The sequence below is a fragment of the Leptidea sinapis genome, chromosome 1, assembly GCF_905404315.1.
Source record: "Leptidea sinapis chromosome 1, ilLepSina1.1, whole genome shotgun sequence".
NCBI lineage: Eukaryota > Metazoa > Arthropoda > Insecta > Lepidoptera > Pieridae > Leptidea > Leptidea sinapis.
The window spans coordinates 163,472-173,102 of record NC_066265.1 but is presented as its reverse complement, the minus strand read 5'-3'; the positions used below and the strand labels follow the sequence as shown (position 1 = coordinate 173,102).

At 34.8% G+C, this 9,631-nt stretch overlaps 1 pseudogene; it reads left to right on the top strand.

Moving 5' to 3' along the window:
* The first annotated feature begins 292 nt into the window (after positions 1–292).
* LOC126967963 (uncharacterized) lies at positions 293–4,289 on the top strand (annotated as a pseudogene).
* The last annotated feature ends 5,342 nt before the right edge of the window (positions 4,290–9,631 follow it).

The following is a 9,631-nucleotide window of genomic DNA, read 5'->3' as shown; positions in this document are numbered from 1 at the left end:
TAGATCGAATGAATGTGATAAGGGACTTGGGCGTCATCTTTGGCTCGGATTTTAGTTATTTGAGAGTGTATTGGAGGATTTTCTATTAAAATTATCAAAATCTAAGAAGTATATTATAATTTGTGGTGACTTTAATATTAACTTATTAGATAAATCCACCATAGTATTAGTTTCAATCTTTGTTTAAATCATATAATTTATCAAATATTTTCTTAGAACCTACTAGAGTAACCAGAACCTCTTAAAGCTGTATTGATAATATTTTTACTCATTATAAACTGTCGACGCCAGATTTCCTATCGTCGACTGGATTAAATTTAATCTTATTATTATATCGAGTCATACACCTAAACCTATCAAACAATTACTCTAATATTACTCCATTTACCTACTCTGTCAATCATACTTCATCCTTCATCTATCTGTCAAATATAAAATTCGTTTATTCACTCTTCTACTTCAGCTACTTGCACACGACACCTCAACTACACAAGAATTTTTTTATATAATCCTGTTAAGACAGACGAAATATAAATCTTTAAGAAGATATCAATCTTTCTTTTGTTCATCGCGAACAAAAAGTGGGGACCGTGACAGGACCCTGCTACTAAAGGGTTTTTTGCGAGCACGTGGGTCAACGGAGGAAGGACACTAGAAGGTCAACGCCACGTGGTGCATCGCAGTGGCTGGATTGTCTGGGCTACTACCAGCAGCAAGCTAGGTCTACACTGCTCACCGTGCAGCCAGATCGTCTTTCGCCGAGCCACGCCAATGCTATTCCAACTACACGGAGCTTCACGCCTATTCCAGCAGACAGCACCCAGCGGTCGGAGCTACTTCGCTTCTCCAACTCAGCAACGCCTGCCTGCCTACCTAACTGTGAGCCCGTTCCTATTATATCCTAATCTTTCAACTCAATTTGTGCACGTGGTGCCGCTGGTTTTTTAAAATTGTGTAAATATTGCCTAATTTCACTAACGAAAGCTAAATTTCGCTTATATTTTCGTAAATTGCCAAGTATAGCTTTATAAGCGCTAAATCAAAGTAAAATAAGTGTAGTTACAGTTGAACATATAAGTTGCATCCATTTTTGCAAGTCATACTAAGTTCACTAGATAACTAGCACTGTAAGTCCATAATTCAGTAAATCACTACACATATATTAATTTATCAAATTCATTATTGAATAAATTAAACATTAAAACACAAAATTTGCCTATGTACGCTATTGCTTATGCGTATTTCTATTCTAAACTATTGTAGTTTAAATACTATACGCTAATCGCCTCTCGCAGCTAATTAATAACTGTTGTTGTTAGATATTTAGATACAATAATTCAATTTCAGTGCACTTGCGCGAACCCGAGGCGACCCTTTTTGACGTCACCCATTGTCTCTGTGCCTACCTGCTCGTGCCAGCTGTTTATCATCACAAGCGAGGAGCGTACCGTATTAATCTTTTACAAATAGTACTAGTTCATACATTTAACTAATTTATATAAATCAGAATAGATATTTTCATCCAATGGAGTCTAAAAGCGAGAACGTTAGAATTTTAAAGGACTTAATTACTAAACGTAGTAATATTAAAGGTCGTTTAACTAGAGTTAAAAATTATATCGATGAAGTACAAGCTCAAACTAGTTTATCTGACTTAGATATACGAAAAATTGAGATGAAATTATCTAGATCTGAGGAATTATTCAAAGAGTTCGACGAGTTGCAGGCACAATTCGAGTCGTTACAGGTCCCCTCCATAGAATCCGAGTTATCATTATGTGAAGCTATTGAACAGGATTTTGATCACTACATAGCCCTTGCAAAGACTATATTAGCGAATCATTCACCATCCACTCTTAACGAGTCTAATTCAACAGACCACATGTCATGTTATGGTGATGTTCAGGGGTTTATGGGATTCAAGTTGCCTGTTATTAAAATATGAAACTTTAATGGCACCTACTATAAATGGCTGGAGTTTAAGGAAACTTTTAGTTCGCTTATTCACAGCAACAATAAATTAAAAAATATTTACAAATTTCATTATCTTAATTCTTATCTAGAGGGGGAAGCTGCTCGCGTTATTAGTAATTTTGAAGTTACAGATAACAACTACCTTCAAGCCTGGAAACTCTTGTGTGAACGTTATGATAATAAGCGTCAATTAATAAATAACCACCTAACAGCTTTGTTTAATTTTGAAAGCATACGAGAGACCGACAAGTCATTGCGCTTAAGAACTTACGAGCTCTCGACACGCTTGGATTACCCACTGACAAGTGGGACGTTTTGATTATTTACATGGTCTCAGCAAAATTAGACAAGAGCACTATTTACAAATGGGAAGACCATAGGAATATTTTATCCGAAATTCCTACTCTCAACGAATTTTTTACATTTATAAAAAATCGAGCGGATCTTTTAGAAACTGTTAGCAGGATAAAAACTTTAATTCTAATAATCACTTTGCCTCTAATATAAGTTCGAACAAGTCTCAAACTAAAACATTTTTGTCAACATCAAATGGCGATTCTAAACGCAAGTATCAATGCCTAGTATGTAAAGAAAATCATCGCTTATTTGAGTGTGCTACGTTTAAAACTAAGTCACCTGAAGAAAGGCGGCGTACTGTAACATCATTAGGTTTTTGCGTCAATTGTTTGAGACCCGGGCATGATGTTGAGAAATGTACTCTTCCAGGGCATTGTCGGTCTTGTAAAAAACGACACAATACTTTATTGCATATAAAACCCGAGTCTACTTTGTCAACTGAACATTCACCAATCGTTATGTCCGCTATGGCTGATTCATCTCGAGTTCTGCTCTGTACTGCTAGTGTCCTACTGTCAAACCCAATGAAACTATAAAGGTTCGCGCTTTGCTTGATAGTGGGAGTCAGTGTTCCTTTATCACCGAGTCACTGAAACAGCGACTCAACCTATCTACCCATCCTTCTAATATCGATATATACGCTATTGGAAATACTCAAATTAACCTAAATACAAAACATTGTATGATACGTCTACAATCTAGTGATTGCCTATTTAGTGTCACAATGTTTTGCCTAATATTACCTAAAATCTCTGATAACATTCCTAAAACAACCTTTGATATAAAGGGCCTAGATTTATCTAATTTTACTCTAGCTGATCCTGGCTTCCATGAATCATCCCCTATCGATATGCTCATCGGGTGCGACCTATTTTGGGGTGTGATAGGTTCTCAACAGCACTCACTGAGTGATAAAGGTCCTATCTTGCGCAGCTCTAAATTTGGATGGCTCGTCGGAGGTCCTATGTTTGTCCAATCGAAACAAAGAATATTACCTAAGAAACCTATTTGCTCCTATCATGCTCACCTAAAGGAATGTGATTTTCCTAGAGCATCAGGTAGCTCAATTTTGGGAACTGGAAAGTTTTCCTCAATCTTTAATGGGCTAGCTGAGGCTGGGATAAAGTCGGCTAAATATCACATTAAACGTGTTCTAGGCAATTCGCATCTAACCTTTGAGGAACTAGCGTCATTGTTTGCACAAATTGAGGCCATCCTCAATAGCCGACCCCTTTGTCCTCTCAGTTCATCTCCTAATGACCTGCAACCTCTCACCCCGGCTCACTTTTTAATCGGCAGGCCACTTACGTCGCTGCCATCACCAGACTTCGTGGACTGCAGTACTAATCGTCTCGACCGCTACCAGCGTCTGGAGCAGGCTAGACAACACTTCTGGCAGCGTTGGACCAAGGAATATATTGCCGAACCGAGCAGCGCTCTAAGTGGCGCACTAAGAGTAGAGATCTCAAGCTCAATGATCTCGTCTTAATAAAGGAGGACAACTTGCCCCCTTTATGTTGGCACATGGGCCGCATATCCAAACTGTTTCCAGGCAATGACGGCATTCCTCGCGTTGCAGATATTTCTACCACCCAAGGAACTATAAGAAGAGCCCTCAACAAGATTTGTCCACTACTTACTTCAGAGGAAACTTGTTAAAAGCTTAAAGGAGCTTTCAACAGCCGGGAGGATGTCGACGCCAGATTTCCTATCGTCGACTGGATTAAATTTAATCTTATTATTATATCGAGTCATACACCTAAACCTATCAAACAATTACTCTAATATTACTCCATTTACCTACTCTGTCAATCATACTTCATCCTTCATCTATCTGTCAAATATAACATTGGTTCATTCACTCTTCTACTTCACCAACTTGCACACGACACCTCAACTACACAAGAACTTTTTTATCTAATCGTGTTAAGACAGACGAAATATAAATCTTTAAGAAGGTATCAATCTTTCTTTTGTTCATCGCGAACATAGACCTATTTCTCAATCAATAATTAGTAAACTGAGCTCAGACCACTTTGATCAATTAGCCTCTTTTAATATTGAAGTAAACAGATGTACTTCAATTAAAAAGTTTATGTTTGCTCGGGTAAATAATAGGCGAATGGAGAAATAGAGGCAATGTTTCGGAAAAACTCTCAAATTTGTATTTGAATTATAACAGTACTCCAAATGAGATGTATGGTATGTTATTTAAAATAATTAAAACAGAGTTTTCTTCTATATTTACTTCAAACACAGTCAACTCAGGTGGTCTCTTGTCATTTAATGACTGGGCAACAGCTGGTATTCATACGAGTAGGAGCAGACAACGGCTATACGAACTATATAGTGAGAAATTATCATGTAATCATGATGTATCTTTACTTGTATATGTGAAAAAATATTCAAAATTATTTAAGAAAGTAGTTATGTACTATTGCTAAGTCAATGCATATTAGAGAAATAATTAAAAATGCTTGGAAAGTTATTAACTGGGAATCTGGAAGAGCGAAATACTTTAAGTCTGAATATAATCTAATAATAATCAATACTAAAATCCACTCTGAGCAGAAAGTAGGTTCAGCTTTTGAGACATTCCAGTTTCTATCTCAAGCACTCTTGTCTCCTCCACCAGTGTTGCTGAAAGTCGGTTAAAAAGAATTATCTAAATCGGTTCACCCAGTCAAAAGTTCTGAGGTAACAAATATAAAACATACCGACGAATTGAGAACCTCCTCCTTTTTTGAAGTCGGGTAAAAAGAGCTACTCTATGGTTTTCATTCCTGTGTCCTCCATCTGTCCCATTCTGACAAGCGGGTCTTGTCTGGGGACTTGTCAATAATATTGAGTTACCATATTTAATGAGAAAATATTCGTTTTATTAAATTACTTCCGCTTTTTGCATATCAATCTTAAATAAATAAAATAACCCTATCGATGATAACTCACACCATCTTTTTTTGAGTCGTTTATGTTTTATTTAAGCACTTTTTGTAGCACACTTAGGCTTGTTGATTGACACAAGACTAAGGAGAAAAGTGTGCTTAAATTATCTTTAAGCACACTTTTGCCGTTCCGTTATCAGACTGCGAATGATATGTCCATATGTATAGAGCGTCATTACTCGAAGAGCTCATAATCGTCATAAGTAGAGTCTGACTAATGAAAGCTGAACCCAGCGATTTTTAGGAATGGCAATAATAAATAAAATATCATTATGACAATGTCAATCAATCTGTTGTCTTGCTGTCACATCGGAGTTTGCTTACATTGAGTTTATTGAATATTTCTAAGCGAACATGAGTAAAACGATAAAAAGGGGTGTACGGTAAGTATTATTTAATAGTTGAGTACATTAAAGCATGAACAAGAAGAGAAGGAAGCGATGTTGTGACAAAAAAATAAATGTGTAGACGTTTTGACTGGATTCGTAGGTAGGTTAGTACGGTGTAATGAATTTGATACTTGATTTAAGATTAGTAAGTAATAAAAAAAAATGTTTCTGGTGTTTCACATAGCTCCCCTACTATTTGCACAGTATTGTTTCTGTATAATGTTATTATGCGTTCATTAGTTTAGATCACTAGAAAATATTGAATTAGCAGCTCAAATAGAAACAGTCATGAAAGATGCTTTTGAAAGTATAACACCAGAACATTGAAAACGATAGAGCATATTCTTCAGGTTGAAGTTCAGAACAAAACGAGGGATGAAGTAATAGAAGACGTAGAGCCATTGATCATAAGTGTTGAGGATCATAGTTCCAGTAGTATTTCAGACGAATCCATGGAAATAGAAATGTTAGAATCAGCTTTTGATTATAATGAATAAAGTCTGCTTATCTATGGCTTTTATTTTTATGCTCATCTCAGCTGTGTAGTGATTTTCATTAAATATTGTTCCTGAACTGTACGTATTTGTCACACCTTCAATACTCTAGGTTCTTATAATACGATCCCTTTGTACGTTGATGTTACAATTTTAAATAATATATTTTACTGGAAGGAACTCATGTCTCAATAATGCGTGTAAAAGAAATATGTAATCAATGACTGTATAAAATTGTCTTACGTATCTTCGATAACGACATGTGGCACAACGCGAGTTTAACATTTTATACCCACCCCAAAAAAAGTGCCCAAAGCCGCTATAGAAGTTTTCACTTCAAAAATACTTACTAGGGATAACTATTATATTTGGTACTGGAGAAAGTAACAGCGACATGTTTCAGTATGTACAGAAATTATTTATTACATTCTCATACTTAATTATTTTCACACAGCAATATTTAAATTTTGCATTTTTTTTAAAAGTTTGCTTAAATATTTTAAAAAGTTGGGTAAATTAGTCGGTTACTCGGTGGTAATAGGTACTTAGCATAATGTTCTTTGACAAATGAGTAACATAAATTATATTCAATATTTTAATAAAATGGATTTGAAATGTGCTACTAATAGATGAAACGTGATCCCATTAGACTTCTTCGTATGTCCGGTAGCATTTTTGCAAGTGGGTACGACACACGACGGTATAATTATAAAAAAAACTGTTTAAAAAGTATTTTTTAATTTGCGGCCTTTTGCTAGATTCAGCTTTCGTTAGCAAGCTAGTAGTTTTCGTTTTGTTTTTTCTTTTCCTATACAACTTAAAGTGTTTAGGTATGGAATTAGCGGGAAATTGCAGGTATGGCCTTTAGGGTTAACCGTTATTCTTATTGTATTTATTAATTTCATCTTTAGAAAATAGAGTGTTTACTACGTATTTAAAATGCAATACTAAATATTTTTCTGAATATGTTCTACGATAATAAGCACCACGAAATCAGTAAATAAGAATCAGTGTTTCGCTGTGAAATGTTTCTTTATGTGGTTTCTTGCTGTAGATAACAACACAATCTAACACAGAATACGACGCCATTTTATTTTGCCATCCCATGTGCTCCAGTGCAAAAATGAACACGGCAAGCTTTTCCACTGTCCTATGCTACCGTGTACCCGTGGACACGGCAAGACAGAGGTCAAAATGCTGCAAATATCTACATATCTCCCTAGACAAAAACACCAGAGAGAATTTAATACCGAGTGTATTATTATTTGCTCTTGGTTCAGTATAAAGAGTATAATAATATATAGGGAAAAGAGAGCCCTCTCTACGCATTATGAGCTGTCTATTCAAATAGACTAGCGCCATCTGAAGATTGGCCCCGAAAATAACTATATATAAGCTCTTATTAATAAATTAATTAATTTTTAATGTTGTGACGCAATTAAATAACTAACTCTACTTTTCAATGTAGGTATTGCAATTTTTTACCATGTTGAAATTGCGCGTAGAGTTAGTTATTTAATTTTGCCGCAACATAGAACATAAAGGATAGGATTTAGTAGTGTTGGTATGAGTAATTGAGGTAATTGGGTGGGAGAAATAAAAAGCAATGTTTGCATATTATTTTTTATTATGTTTATCATAATATTATAATGTTTATGTTTATCATAATATTGTTGCGTAGCTGTTTTTGTTTCGTCTTCACCCACATATGTTAATTTTCCGGACAAAATTCGATTGATCGATCTGCACCAACTATACAAAATAACATTTATAGTTGTGTTATTAAAATATTGTTTTAACTTTTCTTTATGTGTGGTGCAGTTAAAAGGATAATCTACCATCACATCTGCTATTAATATAATATGCTATTTTATATTTTTTTTGGGTTTATCTGTTTTTAAGAACCCAGTTATTATATTTTGAATGTCATGGAAGCAATTTTCTAATTCTTGATTTGGATAACATAACCATTTTTTATTATTGTGTTCTTTTGCTTTTATATAATCATTGTTATTTCTATCATATTTGGGTTTTTTGATTCTTGCAACTGCATACTTAAAAATAATTGAGCTGGTTTCTTAAATTTGATAGCAAACTGTTGAAATACATTGCTGCTGGACAAATCTTCAGCACCTTTTAACCTTGTTTTGAAAGATTGTCCTTTTTTTCGCAAGCACGATATTTCTGCTGGATCTTTGTGCGCTGTGGAGCCATTAGATCTGTGAAAGAATGTTTCATTTACAAATTGTATAGTAGATTCAGTCTTAATAATAAGTCAGTATATATATATAAATGAATTGCTGTTCGTTAGTCTTGCTAAAACTCGAGAATGGCTGGATCGATTTGGCTAATTTTGGTCTTGAATTTTTTGTGGAAGTCCAGTAAAGGTTTTGATAAGAAGAAGAATTTAATATGTACAGCACGGCGTCTGTCGGGTCAGCTAGTAATGAATAAAAATATATTCAAAATTTAATTCCCACACGGACATTAGCTGTTCTCAATCCTATCAGGTACCAATGCAGCCAGTTTTATGTCATGTCATGCATTAATCTGCTGTTATAAAATTACTGTCACATTTATGGTTTGTTAAATAAAGACCTTTCTAATTTCTTATTATGTTTTATTTCTTATGTGTGTTGTAATTTTACAACAAAGCCCGCCATCATCAGGTGTGCTACTCCCTAACTTTGCTGACTCACATACTACAAAATAAATGATGGGCCATTACAAAAATCTAAGTAAATAAAGTAACTAAGTAAATAAGTTTTAAAAATTATTTACCTGAACAGTCTTGCTGTATTATTGTAGGCAGTAAATGTTGTGTGGATGAAGCTTGTCCTAAGATAACTTGACTCTGAACTTGTCCTGAAAATTAATGTGAATATGTAAAGATTAACATTTGTCACGCGCGCTCGAACGGACAGCTGCTTACTCGTTTTGCGTCATTTTATTCTAAATACTACGATAAAAGTTATATTTCGAAATTGGATACCGTTTAAAGTGTGTGTTTTGGTGTATTAAAATCCTTAAAGGTAAAATAATAGTGTTACATATTGTGATTAAACTCAAAAACAAGTTGTCCCTAATAATAACCATAATTCATTACTGTGCTGAGTCACTGCATAAAACGCGTAAGCGACGCGATATGCACGGCGCTTAAGCCTTTTTCGCGCATACCGACACTGTGACTGTTTATACTTTGTTCAGAGGTAATACATTTGATACTAGTTCGCTCGCAAACAGAAATCGTTCATTCAACCAAAATCAGCATTACGTTAACTACAAAGCAGTGTGTTAATTACTGTTGGAGCGATATCAAATAATATAATATAATAGCAACCGATATCTTAATCTGCTGACGAGACATATCCTTTATACATTAGAAATAAAAACATCTCCCTAGTTTGGTGAATTTAACAGATATCAAACATGGATTATCAAGGTAAATGCCATGGTTGCCTTGATAAATTAG